Raw genomic sequence first — 15314 nt, 5'->3', positions numbered from 1 at the left:
CATCATTCTTTGAAGGTGGGTTCTCATGTAGATAGGGTGGTGAAGAAGGCTTTTGGTATGCTGGCCTTTATAAATCAAAGCATAGAATATAGGAGCTGGGAGGTGATGTTGAGACTGTTCAAGGTATTGGTGAGGGCAAGTTTGGAATATTGTGTGCAGTTCTGGTCCCCAAATTATAGAAAGGATATCAATAAGGTAGAGGGGGTGCAGAGAAGATTTACTAAAATGTTGCCTGGATTGCAGTATTTAGAATACAAAGAAAGACTGAGTAGACTGAGTCTTTATTCATTGGAGCGTAGAAGGTTGAGTGGGGATTTGATAGAGGTTATGAAATTATGAGGGGGATAGATAGAGTAGATGTAAATTGGCTGTTCCACTTGAGAGTAGGTGAGATTGGAATGAGGGTTAAGGGTTAGGGGGCAGAACTTTAAAAGTAACATGAGAGGAAGCTTCTTCACTCAGAGAGTGGTGGCTGAGTGGAATGAACTTCCAGAAGAGGTGGTTGCAGCAGGGTCAATTTTGTTATTTAAGAGAGGGTTGGATGAGTACATGGATGTGAGGGGACTGGTGGGTTATGGAGAGGGAGCAGGTAGGTGGGACTAGAGGAGTTCATTTAAATCGGTGCGGACTAGAGGGGCCAAAATGGCCTGTTTCCATACTGTAATTGTTATATGGTTATATAATTGTTGTGGTCTGAATTCAATATCTGTGCAATGTTCAAAAGTTGATAAAGTGTTTCTCATATTTCACATATAGAGCAAGTGGCCACATCTTCTCTGGTCCATCCTCAAGCAGTTGATGGTTGTATAGATCTTAATTGGAAGGTTAAAGTCTGGGACTTCACTGCTAATGTCAGTTTCCATATTTGTGATTGGTGCTGAATATTTCAGATTTATTGTTGGGAGTACATACATGACATCACATACAAACCTGAGATTCTTTTACTGCAGGTGAAGCCAAATTACCACTTATTGGTAGTGATAAAAACTAAACAATGTACACATGTAAACAAATAAAGAAATGTAAACAAATTGACTGTGTAATACAGACAGGGGATAAAAAAAAACAAGTGAAAAAAATAAGAGTTCTTAAATAAGTCCCTGAATGAGTTCATTGTTCTGTTCCTGAACCTGGTGGTGCAAGTCTTGTGGCACCTCTACTTCTTTCCAGATGGTAGCAGTGAAGACAGAGCATGTGCTGGGCAGTGTGGATCCTTGATTGCTGCTGCTCTCTGTCAGCACCGTTCCCTATAGAGGTTCTCAGTAGTGAGGGGGGTTTGTCTGTGACATCCTGGGCTGTGTAGATGATCTTTTACAAGACTTTACACTTGGGGGTATTTGCGTCCCCATATCAGACCATGATGGAGCCACTCAGCCCACTTTTCACCACACATCTGTAGAAATTTTCCAGGGTTTCTGATGTCATACTAAACCTCCGCAAATTCCTGAATAAGTAGATGAGCTGAGGAGCATTCTTCATGATGCCATGAGTGTATTGGGTCCAGGAAAGATCCTCCAAGATAGTGATTCCAAAAACTTAAATTTGCTCACCTTCTCCACCTCTATTCCCCCAATGATCACTGGATTGTACATCTCTGGCTTTCCTTTCCTGAAGTCAACAATCACCTCCTTGGTTTTGGTGACATTGAGTGCGAGGTTGTTGTTGGTGCATCATTCAGCAAAGTTGACAATCTCCCTCCTGTATGCTGACTCAGCACTCCTTTTTATACTACCCACTACCGTGGTATCCCAGTGTCGGTGCTGCATTAGCAAGGCGCTCCTTCTATCCAATAGCCTCCAGGTCACCCTTGTGCAAGGTGTAGTATCTGTTTAGCCTCCAAATCAGGGTCACATGAAATCATGGATTGCAGATGGTGGATGGTTTTTACAAGCAGATTCTACATATTGGAATTTATGGTTAGAAAACTAAAAATGATGGGCAGAGGAATAACACTGGGGTTGAGCCTTCACCGAAGAAAAAAAAGGGAGACAACAACTACAATTCAGAGGGTCAGATATGGCGGATAGAGAAGCATGATTGCCCATGCTGAACAGCAAGGCTCCTGAAAGAATGATGATGATGTCCATGCTATCATCAGAGAATTTGTAGATGGTGGTGTTGTCATACCGAGCCACACAGTCATTAGTGTGAAGTGAGTGGAGCAAGGGGCTAGGAACGCAGCCCTGTGGTGCTGCAGTGTTCTTGGAGATTGTGGAGGAGTTGTTTTTCCAATCCTCACTGAATGTGGTCTGAGGGTGAGGAAATCCAGGATCCATTTACACAGTGGGGTTGAGTCCCAGGTATTGGGAGTTTGCTGATCAGTTTTGAGGGAATGATGGTGTTAAATGCTGCAGTTGATAAAGAGCATCCTGATGTTTGCTGTCCAGCTGTTCCAGGACTTTGTGATGAGTGAATGAGATGGCATCTGCCATAGACCTGTTGCTATAATAGGTGAATTGGAACTGATCCATGTCCCTGCTCAGACAGGAACTGTTAGAATTCAACACCAGACTTTTAAAATACTTCATCACTGTTTTTTTAAAATATTTTTGATTTTCATATAAAAAATTCAAACCAACACATTCCCTTTCAACACTCAAATAACAAAGAGTCTATATTTATCTCCTCCCCATCCCATCTCCCTTACCCCAATACATGCAATCATATAAATTATACAGATATAAATATTAGAGGAGTCCACGACCCCTACATAAACCTAGGAAAAAAACCGATATAAACCTATTAAAAACAACCAGGTTGACTAAATAACAAAGGTAAGGAATAAAAAGAAAGGAACTAAAAAAGAGCTGCCTGCGTCATGTCCTACTTCCTTAATTTCACTCATTTCTTTGCTGTGATGGATTAGTACAGTGCCCATAATTCAAAGGGTTGGGGAGGGGGAAGCTAATCATATCTGCCTGCCAATATATTTCAAATAGGATTGCCACACAATAACAAATGCGTCACATTTCCTCCTTAGATTGTACGTGATTTTCTCCAGGGGAATGCAACTCTGCATTTCTATATTCCGTCATGTGATATTTAATTGGGATTTGGACTTCCACGTAACCGCTATACATTTCCTGGCTATCGACAGGATGACCTTCATGAACTGTACAGTCTAAAACTCACATCCCCAATATCTCCCAGAAGGTCCAACTCCAGATCTTGTGAATTTTTTTTTTTTTTTTTTATAAAAAGAATGCCCCCCAGGTCCACCCATTGCCAGGTGGAGTGGACAAAGGTTCGAATCTCCACTCCACACCTAACGTACATTTCCAAAATTTCTGGCTTTGAATTATGTAATTTTTGAGGTGTGAAGTACAGCTGGTGCAAGAAGTTATATTGTGCCAACCTGTATCTGCCATTGATGACTCCAGTCATGCTATCCAGACACAGGTCTTGCCACCACTTTTCATTGATTGTTGTGCCCAAGTCCGACTCCCATCTCTCCCTCAACCTGTGTTAGCCCAGCTTCAGGCCTTCACTTTGGAATATATAATACATCTTAGAGATATATTTACACATATTTCCCTGTCAAATTAGAATCTCCACATTACTAAATCTAGGTAGGGTCATAGATGGTCCCAATTTTTCCCTTAACAAAGATCTTATTTGCAGATAACAGAAGAATGTTCTATTAGACAAATTGTATATGTTCTTCAACTGCTCGAATGACATAAGCTTCTTTCACTTGTAACAATCTTTTATACACCTATCCCTTTCTGGCACCAGGTGTCCAGGATTTTATTACCCAGAGACAAGGGTATTAAGTTGATCTGGGTCAAATGTGTTTTGGGAGATATCCCCACCTTCAATCCAATACATTGATTTATTTTTTTGCCATATATGAAGTACTGTATATGCGTTAAGGTGGGGTTATCTATTTTCTTTGAAATTAATTTAGTGTCTCATTTATATATTTACTCTCCTACTATCTTTTCACCTTCGCATGTAGTCCAATTTGTGCCCAGGAAGGATGGGGGGAGGGTGGCCCTCACTCAAAGTGTGAGGCAATAAACCTTGCCTGGACTGCCCACTAATATTTTTTGAAAGCAGGTAATTTTAAACCCCCCCCCCTCAAATTATAGACCCACGTCAACTTTTCCATGGAGATTCTAGCCACTTTACCGTTCCTCAGAAACACTCTGACACATTCACTGAGCATCTTAAAAAAGCCCTTGGGCAATGAAATGGGTAACAATTGAAAAAGATACTGCAGCCTTGGCATCACCTTCATTCTGAGTTAACTCTGCCCACCAGTGTTATGGGCAAAGTCCACCATCTAGCAAGGTCCTCCTCAATCTTCCGGAGATGAATAAGTTTGTACAAGTTGCATAAATCTTTGTCTACTTTTATCCACAGATATTTAATAGGCCATTTCAATTGACCTCTGTTGATATTGTCTATAATCCCATTTTATCAAAGGCATAATTTCATTTTTGTCCAAATTTACCTGATACGGTGAGACCTTCCCATAATCCTCCAGTGTGGTGCTCAACCTCATCAACAACTCTCTGGGGTCTGTCAAATATACAAATACATCATCAGCAAAAAGGTTGATTTTGTGTCCACCTGCCCCACCCTGAACCCCTTTATGTCTGGATCCTGCCGAAAGGCTTCCTTCAGTGGCTCATGGGCATCCCTGCCTACTTGACCTGCTCAGTGGAAACAGTGGAAAGATCTGCCCATTTGTAATAATTTTTGCTTAGGGTTTACAATAAAAGTGTCCTCACCCAATTAATATGTTTATAATATATTATTCTTGAGCTTTTTATTCACAAAATTCTTGTATTTTTCATCAGTATCTGTACTTTGATAAACCTTTTCCAGTTGAGCTGTCTCTTGTTCTAAAGCATAAACCTCCTTTATGTGCCCCTTTTTGATGCTCTTGGCATATCCAAATTATCTGGCCCCTTAAATAAGCCTTCAGTGTGTCCCATATCCTCAGTATAGGGGTAGTTTGTCTCACAGATCAATTCTATCTGAGCTCTAACAAAGCTACAAAAGTCACATTTTCCCAACAGCAATGTATTAAGGTGCCATCTATACACCAAGGCCTGCTTATCTGGCATTATGATGGATAAGTCAAGGGTGAGTGGTGCAACAGCAGCTGAGCCATGTACTTGGTTTCCACTATCCTACCCTCCAATTTGGCTGACACCAAAAAACAAAATCAATTCTAGTGTAGGAATCGTGTTGTCTTGAATAAAAGGAGTAATCCCTTTCTCATGGATTCAGACATTTAGGAGATTCAGCTCTTTCAAAAATGGCAGGATGGACTGAGACACCCTAGCCCTTGTTACTTCTTTGCTGATTTGTCCATGACTGGATCCAGACAAAAATTAAAGACCCCTCCAATCAAAACATTCACACACCCTTCAGATACTTTCAAGAATACGTCTTGTATAAACTTTTTGTCATTGAAATTTGGGGCATAAATAATCGTGTCCAGGGTTCCGAGTATATTTGACAATGCAGCATCACAAATCTCCCTACTGAGTCAGCAACCACCTCCCTGACCATCACAGGAACATTCTTCCCTATCAAGATAGCCATTCCCCTGGCTCTGGAATTGAAGGAGGACAGTGCCACTAAGCCCACCCACCCACTTATTAACTTTAAATGCTCTTGTTTTGTATGGTGGGTCATCTGCAAAAACATTATATCTGCCTGCATTTTTTTTGGTGTGCCAAGACTTTTTCTCTTAATCAATCTGTTTATCCCATTCACATTAAAACTCATGAATTTGATTGACATCCATTTCCCTTGGACCACTCCATTACATCCTTCCCTTTCCTTCTCATCCCCTGATAATTAACTTCCTCCATAGAGCGCAGGTGTCCGTGCTCCGAACAAAAACTGAACAGATAAACAAAACTAGAACCTACAATTCAGAACAAAATGAAAACACCCCAGAATCCCCTCCTCCTTCCCCCCACCCTCTCCAGTTTACCTTTACCCACCCCGGCACCAATAACCAAGCTGTTAGAGCCATTCCCCCAGCCATTTTGAGAAGTGCCCAATGCACCCATCTACCATTCATACCTCCCTCCCTTTCTTTCTTTGAGCTCCGTATTCATTCTTTACTTAAAATATATATTCATCTTTAAATAGTAACACTATGCAAAAAAAATCATAAACCCCCCCATATTCATCACAACATTTACAATCCATCCTTCCCATGAATCCCTTTTTCCCCTTTATTTATATTTACATTTATTCTCAAAGCAGTGGCAATGTTCTTACGAAATCCATTGCCTCCCTTAGATCCTTAAAACAAATTTCTTTCCCCTCCCACCCTTAATAGCTTCAGCATTGCCAGGTGAAGGAGGGTAAACTCGATTCCTTTTTGTTTAAGGCTCTTTTTAAACGGGTCAAATTTCCTCCTGTACTTCAATAGTGCCATGCTTATGTCTGGATAAAATAAAACCTTCACCACCTCATACTCCATTAGACCCCTCCCACCTCTTGCTTTTGCATCCACGGTCACCACTGCCTGTAAAATCCTGTCTTTATCCTGGTAGCAAAGGCTCTTTGGTTTGGCCCCGGGCGGGGTGGGGGTGCATTCTATTTTTAGGTTTTTTCCAATTTGTTCCCTCCTCAGTATGTCTGAGATCCACTTTTTCAGATCCACTGTGTCTCTCACCTCCAAACCCTCCTTCACCCCCCACAATATTAATTGTATTCCTCCTGCTGATGTTTTCTAAGGCATTCATCTTCTCCTATCATCCTTACCCTATCACTTTCCCATGCATCCATTTCCTTCTCCCTCCTATCCAATCTTTCTTCCACCGTCTCAATTCTCTCCTCCGTTTCCGATACCTTTTCTGTCAAGTTATTCAACCTTTCTTTGATTCCTCACCAGTGTCTTCAAAGTTTTTTTTTAAATTTGGCCAATAGCCTCCAGTATTTCTTTGGCAAAAGGCATCAGGCCCTCTGCCTCCTATATCTTTCTTTCACCTCTGTGTAGTATCCTTCTTTTATGCCCTTGCTCTTCCTCTTTTTCATCTTCCTCCACCTCGCTTTCTGACTCCAGACAGCTCCGCCATGCAATTTTCCCACCAATTCCTCTCTGGCCGCATTGCTCCTGGAGTCCACCAGGCCCAATGCCTCGAACAACCTCTGACACCTTGGGCCCGATCTCTTCATGCCCGCTGGTTTGAGCAGCCTTAGCAGATAAATCTCCGCTTTCAGTTTTGCTTTTTCTCCTGGTCCACAGTGTCCTTCCCTCCGATTCCGCTAACATCGCCACCACCTCCTTATTGGTCCAGCTCCCCCAATCTTGGGCCCCCAAACCTTTCAATGCCTGATAGCATTTCTGCCACCTTGGTTGAGGCCCTTTCTTGATGTTGTTCCTGGTAAGCCCCACCCAGGCTGCCCTTGGTCACCTCCTCTGGTGAGCTCGCTTCCAACGGGGGGGGGGGGTCCTTCACTCAAGTGCCAATGTTGCAGCTGCTGCTGTTTTCTGCCTCTGGGCAGGCCCAGTGACAGTCCAGTCTTTTCCTCCCTTCCACGAGGTGAGGTTTTCCTCAATTTCTCCTTTCATCAACTTTGATTTTTTTTTCACCATTTTCTTATTTTGTCTAAGTTTCCTAGACTATCTTGTCCCTATCTTGCTGATTTCTACAGAGGTTCTATCTTTTCTAATCCTCACTAGGGGGAACTCTCCAAACTTGCTGCTGCTCCATCACCACCATTTTCTCTCTTACTTCTTCACTGTTGATGTGAGTGCCACTGGTTGATAGCAAGCTATAGGGTGTGTGTGACCAAATAATGAGGTTGTTATCAGTTTGTGGGATTTAGAGTCTGTTCCATGGTGGTTGTGGGATTTTAGACTTGCATGAGTTGGCTCAAAGTCCTTTATAAATTGGAATGTAATTTGGTTATCAGTGATTTTATTTTAAGAATACTTTCCCTCTCTACATGGGAAGTTTAATGTGCTGTACAGTATGACAATTCAAAAGAGAAACTCTTTCCAAGGAAAAGAACATGAACTCTTTCTATCCATAGTTCTGCCTGACCTCCAAGTGTTTCCAATGTTTTCTGCTTTTGTTCCAACTTTTCTAATTTGCTTTATTTTAAAGCTCAGTAATATGAGAATGTAGACACATTTTTGCATTAAAATATCATTAAGTAAGCTCATCTGAAGTTTAAAATAGGCACAAGTTTCTATTCTACTCTACGTGTACCATGATCTCAGATTTAACCAAAACAAAGATTATGATGCCAAAAGATTGAAAGATGAGTATTCTTCAGAGATTGGTAATTTTATTTTTAAACTATTTATTCGTTCAAAATAGATAATAAGTAACATATATAACAATAAACTAAACATGAACAATATATTTTATATATATAAAAAAAAGAAAAAAGAGACCCCCCCCCTTTCAGCCAACTCTCCTAAGGAGAGCCATAAAGAGAGAAAGAAAAATTAAGCATACATATCAAGATCTAATCAATGTAAATATTCTGAATACAACAACCACTTATTAATAAAAAAAACTATAGTTATCAAGCGAAACATGTGATTTTTTCCATTATTAAACAATATTTCACCTCATTATGCCATCTAGTAATACAAATCATATTTGTATCTTTCCATGTACTAGCAATATATTTTTTCGCTACAGATAATGCTAAATATACAAAAGCAAGTTGAAATTTATCTAATCCCAGACCTTTCAGAGTTTGCAAACTACCCAATTAAAAATACTGTCGGATCTAAAGGTATTTTTATATGCCAAACCGCATGAAAAAAAGTTCCAACAGCGTTACGACATCTAAAACACAAATCTGATTCATGAAAACCATATTATTTTAGCTTTTCAGGTGTTAAATATAATTGAGGTAAAAAATTATAATTCATCATTGCATAACGTGCATTTATCAGTCCAGTTACACTATCATAACAAATATCTGACCAATCATCCTCGGAAAAAATAAAACCAATTTCTGCTTCCCATTTACCTTTAGATTTATCCTAACCCCTTTTATCCATACCATCCTGTAATATTTGATACATAACTGAAATATAACCCTTCAAAAGAAAAGTCTCAAATTTAGTCATTTCATGTAAAATCATATCTCTACCAAACACATGCTTTACAAGGATCGAATTTGAAAATAAAGAAACAAAGAATTCTTATCAATACCATAATTGTCCCTCATCTGATCAAAAGATAAAAATTTACCATCTTTAAAACAATCTCCCAAATTTCCCACACCTTTAAATCTCCAATATGATAAACTTCTATTATGTATTGAGAAAGAAATAAGTTGATTATTGTACAACGGAGTTAAGGCCGACAATTCACCACTAGAACCTATCATTTTCTTTTTCCTTTGTCCATAGCTTCATTAAATGTTTTAATATAGGCACATTATGTTGCTGTAACAAATTTACATTCCATCTAAACAAAAATTGATGTATTTCAAATTCAAAAATATTTGCCATCTCAATTTTGGCCCAACTAGGGGGCCGTTCCAAATCCATCAACGAACTAATAAATTTAAGTTGGGCTGCTTCATAATAATTTTGAAAATGTGGTAAACGTAGTCATATTTCCAAGTTAATTTATTCAAGGCTACTCTTGAAAATTTACCGCTCCATAAAAACTCCCTAACCATTTTATTCAAATCTCGAAAAAAAAATTATCAAGAATATACGGAATAGATGGAAATAAATATTGTATACGTGGAAAAATATTCATCTTAATTGTATTTATTCTACCCAATAAATTAATAGGCAAATCTTTCCATTTAATCAAATGAGTTTTAATTTTTTTTATTAATGGAACATAATTTAATTTATATAAAGATTGATAATTAACATCCATGATTATACCCAAAAACTTAATTTGATCCATCCATTTCAAATTAAGAATGTTTTTATAAGCTGAATAATCTCCTTCACTCACCGGTAATATTTCGCTTTTTCCCCCAATTAACTTTATATCCAGAAAGACATCCATATTGCATCAAACACGCCTTCAAATGCAAAAGTGATTGAGCTGGATTTGTTAGGTACACCAATACATCATCAGCAAATAAATTAATTTTATATTCCTCATCTAAAACTTTCATACCCTGTATCCGTGTATTCTGTCTTATCAACTATGCCAAAGGTTCGATCACTAACACAAACAAAGCTGGTGATAAAGGACAACCTTGACGAGTAGATCGGGTCAGTTTAAACGGTTCTGAAATCAAACTATTTGTCAATACTCTAGCTACTGGTTTACTATCCAACCAATAAAAAAAGGACCAAACTTAAATTTCTCAAACTTTGAACAGAAAATTCCACTCAACTCTATCAAACGCTTTTTCGACATCTAAAGATATCACCATCGGATGGTCTGAAGATTGTCAAAATCTATTAATCAAACTAATCACACGCAAAATATTATCTGAAGCATATCTATTCTTTATGAAACCTGTTTGATCCATATGAATCAGCTTAGGTAAAAACTTAGCCAATCTATTCGCTAAAATTTTAACTATAATTTTATAATCTACATTCAACAACTAAATCGGTCGATATGAAGATACTTTCAAAGGATCTCTATCTTTCTTTGGAATTACTGTAATTAAAGCACTAGAACAAAACTCAGGCAATTCATAATGTTCTCCAACCTGATGTAGTACATCTCCAAACACTGTAGAGAGGTCATCGTAAAAAATTTTATAAAATTCAACCGAAAATCCATCATCACCAGGCAATTTACCGTTCGGGAGATTGGTAAATATTGATGTTCGAAAAGAACTGGGTGTGCTTATGTAAATGAAAGCCACCCTTCAGGCATAGATTGTACCTGGGATAGAAAATATCTTGGTCTTTATTGCCAGTGGATGTTTTTAATTACATAGAACCATTGAACACTACAGCACAGAAAACAACCATTCAGCCCTTCTAGTCTGCGCCAAAACATCATTCCACTAGTCCCACTGACCTGCACCTATTCTATAACTCTCCAGACCGCTCCCATGCATCTATCCAATTTTTTCTTAAATTTAAGAGCGAGTCCACATTTACCACATCATATGACAGCTCATTCCACATATTTTGAGTGAAGAAGTTCCCCTTAAACCTTTCCCCTTTCACCCTAAAGCCATGTCCTCTTGTATTTATCTCTCAATCTGTGGAAAGAGCCAACATATTTATTCTGTCCATACCCCTCATAATTTTGAAAACCTCTGTTAAATCTCCCCTCATTCTTCTATGATCCAAGGAATAAAGTCCTAACCTGTTTAATTTTTCTCTGTATCTCAACTCCAGAAGACTCCACAACATCCTAGTAAATCTTCTCTGCATTCTTTCAATCTTACTGATATCTTTCCTGTAGTTTGGCGATCAAAACTACATACATCAAATTTGGCCTCACCAATGTCTATTACAACCTCACCATAACATCCTGTACTCAATACTTTGATTTATGAAGGCCAAGATGCCAAAAGCTTTCTTTACAACCCTGTCTACCTGTGATGACACTTTCAGGGAATTATGTATTTGTATTCCCAGATCCTTTTGTTCCTCCGCACTCCTCAGTCTCCTACCATTTACTATGTATGTCCTACCTTGGTTTGTCCTTCCAAAATGTAACACCTCGTGCTTGTCTGCATTAAATTCAATCTCCCATTTTCTGTCCCATTTTTCCAGTTGGCCCAAATCCCTCTGCAAGCTTTGAAAGCCTTCCTTGCTGACCACACCACCTCCAATCTTAGTGTCATCCGCAAACACTGATCCATTAATCACATTATTATCCAGATCATTGATATAGACAACAAACAACAATGGTCCCAGCACCAATTCCTGAGGAACTCCATTAATTACAGGCTTCCAGTTGGAGAAGCAATCATCTACTACCACTACTTTCTTGGTAACCTCCTCAAAAAACTCTATAAGATTTGTGAAACACGACCTACTACACACAAAGCCATGGTGACTATCCTTAATCAGCCCTTGGCTATCCAAATACTTGTATATCTAATCTCTCAGAACACCCTTCAATAATTTACCCACTACTGACACCAGGCTCACCGGCCTGTAATTTCCTGGTTTACTTTTGGAGTCTTTTTTAAACAATAGAACAACATGAGCAATCCTCCGGCACCTTATCTGTGGCTAAGGACATTGTAAATATTTTTGCCAGGGGCCCTGCAATTTCTATACTATTCTCCCTCAAGGTCCAAGGGAATATCACGTCAGGCCCAGGAGATTTATCTACACATTCACTGTAAGGCAGCAAATACCTCCTCCTCTTTAATGTCTATATGTTCCATGCCACTACTGCTTGTTTCCCTTCCTTCCTTAGACACTATTCCATTCCCTGAATAAATACAGATTTAAAAAAACTATTTAAGATCACCCCATCTCATGTGGCTCCAAACATGGACAACCATTCTGATCTTCTAGGGGATCAATTTGGTCCCTTTTATTCTTAACATACTTGTAGAAACCCTTCAGGTTTACCTTTACATTATCTGCTAAAGCAACCTCAAGACTTTTATTTGCCTTCCTAATTTTCTTTTTAACTATTTTCTTATATTTTCTATACTCTTCTAGTACCTCATTTGCTCCTTGTTGCCTATACCTGCTATACACCTTCTTGTTAACCAGACCACCAATATTCCTTGAAAACCAAGGTTCGCTATGTCTGTTAACTTTGACTTTAATTCTGACAGGAACATGCAAACTCTGCACTCTCAAAATCTCACCTTTGAAGCCATTCCACTTACTGAACACATCCTTACCAGAAAACAACTTATCCCAATCCACTCTTCCTAGATCCTTTCTCATTTCCACAAAATTGTCCTTTCTCCATTTTAGAATCTCAACTCAAGGACCAGACCTATCCTTTTCTATAATTAACTTGAAACTAATATTATGGTCACTGGACTCAAAATGTTCCCCTATACATACTTTTGTCACCTGACCTATCTGGTTACCTAATATTTGATTAATTTAGAATATTGATTTAGAAAACTAAATCTCCAGTTCTCCAACTTGATTTGTCAGGAGCTGGAGCTTGATGCACCTTTTGCAGTTGTAGTCATCAGGGACAATTATGCTGTCCCAGATTTCACATATCTCACAATTGGAACAATCTGCTGCCCTAGCTGACCATATTATCTACTAATTTAATTAAATTACCTCAGCTGGAAGCAAGCACGTCCTCAGCCTCTGCTCGCTGAAGCCTCTCAAGCCAACCTCAAAGCTCCACTCCTACAATGGGCCACTCCTCTTCAGCTTCTCCTCCTTTTGTTCCTGCCAATTATCTCAAGTACTCACTTCCACAAATCAACACTCCATTTAACCCTTCAGCTGCCCTCCTCACTCTTTTTAAAACTGCTGCCTCCTCCTCTGTTTGCGACGGTCCCGAGATATCAATGGCCCAAGTCCTTGCTCTGCATTCCTTTTAAAACAGCTCACTCACCTAGGCTGGTTCCCTCCACTCACCGCTCTCCCAAGTCCTCCTCTATCTGTGACAGCTCTGAAATCACATCATGTAGGTCCTAGTCGAAATCACAGTTAAATACAGTGTAGAATTTTGTTTCCCTACCTAAAAAAATGGATAAAAATGCAGTACAAGGAAGATTTACTTTCTTGGTTCCAAGATGATATTCTGCCATTGGAACAGAGTTTGAGTATGTCTTTCCTCTAGAGTTCATTGGAATGAGAGGTGACACACTGAAATGTACAAAATTCTTGAGAGTTCAACAGGATAGACAATGGGCATGGTGCCCGGTTAAGGAGTGTGAAATTAAGGATTACAGCCTCAAAATAAAAGTGAGATAATTTAGGACTGAAATATGGAGAAGTTATTTCATTATCTTAGAGGCAATACAGCCCTTCATCCCAAATTGTCCATGCCAACCAAGTTGCCATTCTGGGTTAGAGCTTTTGCATTTGGCCCTTGTCTGTTTAAACTATTCCTATGCAAAATATTTTTTGATCATTGTAACTCTTCCCAGTTCTATAAGTTCTTATGGCAGATCATTACAGAAACAGACTACCTTCTGAAAAGGTTGCCCCTCAAATCCCTCTTCAATCTCTCCCCTGATACTTTAAACCTATGCCTTTGAGTTCTGGAATCATCTATATGGGAAAAAGACTGTAACCATTCACTTTATCAGACCTTCATGATTTAATATCCCTCTACAAGGCCATTCTCAGCTTCCTACACTCCATGGAGTAAAGTCTAGCCTATCAAGCCTTAAGTCCCAGCAATATCCAAGAAAATCTCTTGTTCACCCTTTCCCACAATTACATCTTTCTTATAGGTGGTGCACACAGCACTGCAAGTGGACTCACCAATAACTTGTACAGTTGAGGTCTAATATCCAAAGTTTAGTAATCTACACCACACCTAAGATTGCCTTGTCCAATTGTTGCCACTTTCAAGGAACTCCTAGGTCTCTCTCTTCTACAACAGTCTCTGGGGCTTTACCATTTATTGTGTAAATATTCCCCTATTTTGCCTTACCAAAGTGTACCACCTCACATTTATTTGAGTTAAATTCTATTTGTCATTCTATTATTCACCCACCCAACTGATCTAATTTTAAACACCCTTCCTTATTGTCCACTACACCACCAGTTTTGGTAGATTCTGCAAATTTACTGATCATGTTACATTGTCATCCAAATCAATAACATAGAGAACAAACAACATTAGCCCCAGTATCAACCCATGTGGCAGACCACTTGTCACAAATTTCCAATAAGAAAAGCAAGGCGGCACAGTTAGCATTGCGGTTAGTGCAATGCTATTACAGTGGCAACGACCCAGTTCAAATCGGTGCTGTCTGTAAGGAGTTTGTATGTTCTCCCTGTGACCTGCGTTGATTTTCTCTGGGTGCTCCAGTTTCTTCTCATATGGCAAAATGTACGGGAAGGGTAGGTTATTTATATTGTTCATCGTTCGGTTGGAAGAAGACACGTTGTTATACAGTTCATCTGTGGACACGAAGATGACTTTCCAGTCCCAGTCTGGAAGCGCAAAGTCAAGCATAATGGGGGCACTGGAAATCCGTTGTAATAATTGTGGCTGCTGCTTCTTCTACCAGTTTCTGGCAGCGCACTTGTGAGATATGGGTTATTATAGCCTAAGTTGTATCATTAAAGTTAAAAAAAACTTGACGACTACTCCCCGATTCCTTCTCTAAGCCAGTTTTGAGCCTATTGATTAATTCACCTTGGATCCCAGATGATCTAATCCAATTAGAACCTGGCTAAAGGTTACATGGATAAAATTCACTGCCCTGACCTAATCCATCCTCTTGGTTAACGAGAGGAGACGATTGGGAATCGT

General features: G+C 39.2%; 2 protein-coding genes across 3 annotated transcripts in view; one reads left to right on the top strand and one right to left on the bottom strand.

The window, feature by feature from the left end:
* The window catches only part of LOC138739472 (zygote arrest protein 2.L-like), a 31107-nt gene that overhangs the window by 1292 nt on the left and 14501 nt on the right, over positions 1–15314 (top strand). The window lies entirely within an intron of this gene.
* brca2 (BRCA2 DNA repair associated) overlaps positions 1–15314 on the bottom strand; it is a 170403-nt gene that overhangs the window by 154188 nt on the left and 901 nt on the right. The window contains exon 2 of the mRNA XM_069891592.1: positions 4457–4524. The gene's annotated coding sequence lies outside the window, so the exon portion shown is untranslated. The remainder of the gene's footprint in view (positions 1–4456; positions 4525–15314) is intronic.

The sequence above is a fragment of the Narcine bancroftii genome, chromosome 7 (genome assembly GCF_036971445.1).
Source record: "Narcine bancroftii isolate sNarBan1 chromosome 7, sNarBan1.hap1, whole genome shotgun sequence".
In the NCBI taxonomy this organism is placed as follows: Eukaryota; Metazoa; Chordata; class Chondrichthyes; order Torpediniformes; family Narcinidae; genus Narcine; species Narcine bancroftii.
Note: the sequence above shows the minus strand (reverse complement) of the source record. Positions and strands in the feature narration are given on the sequence as shown.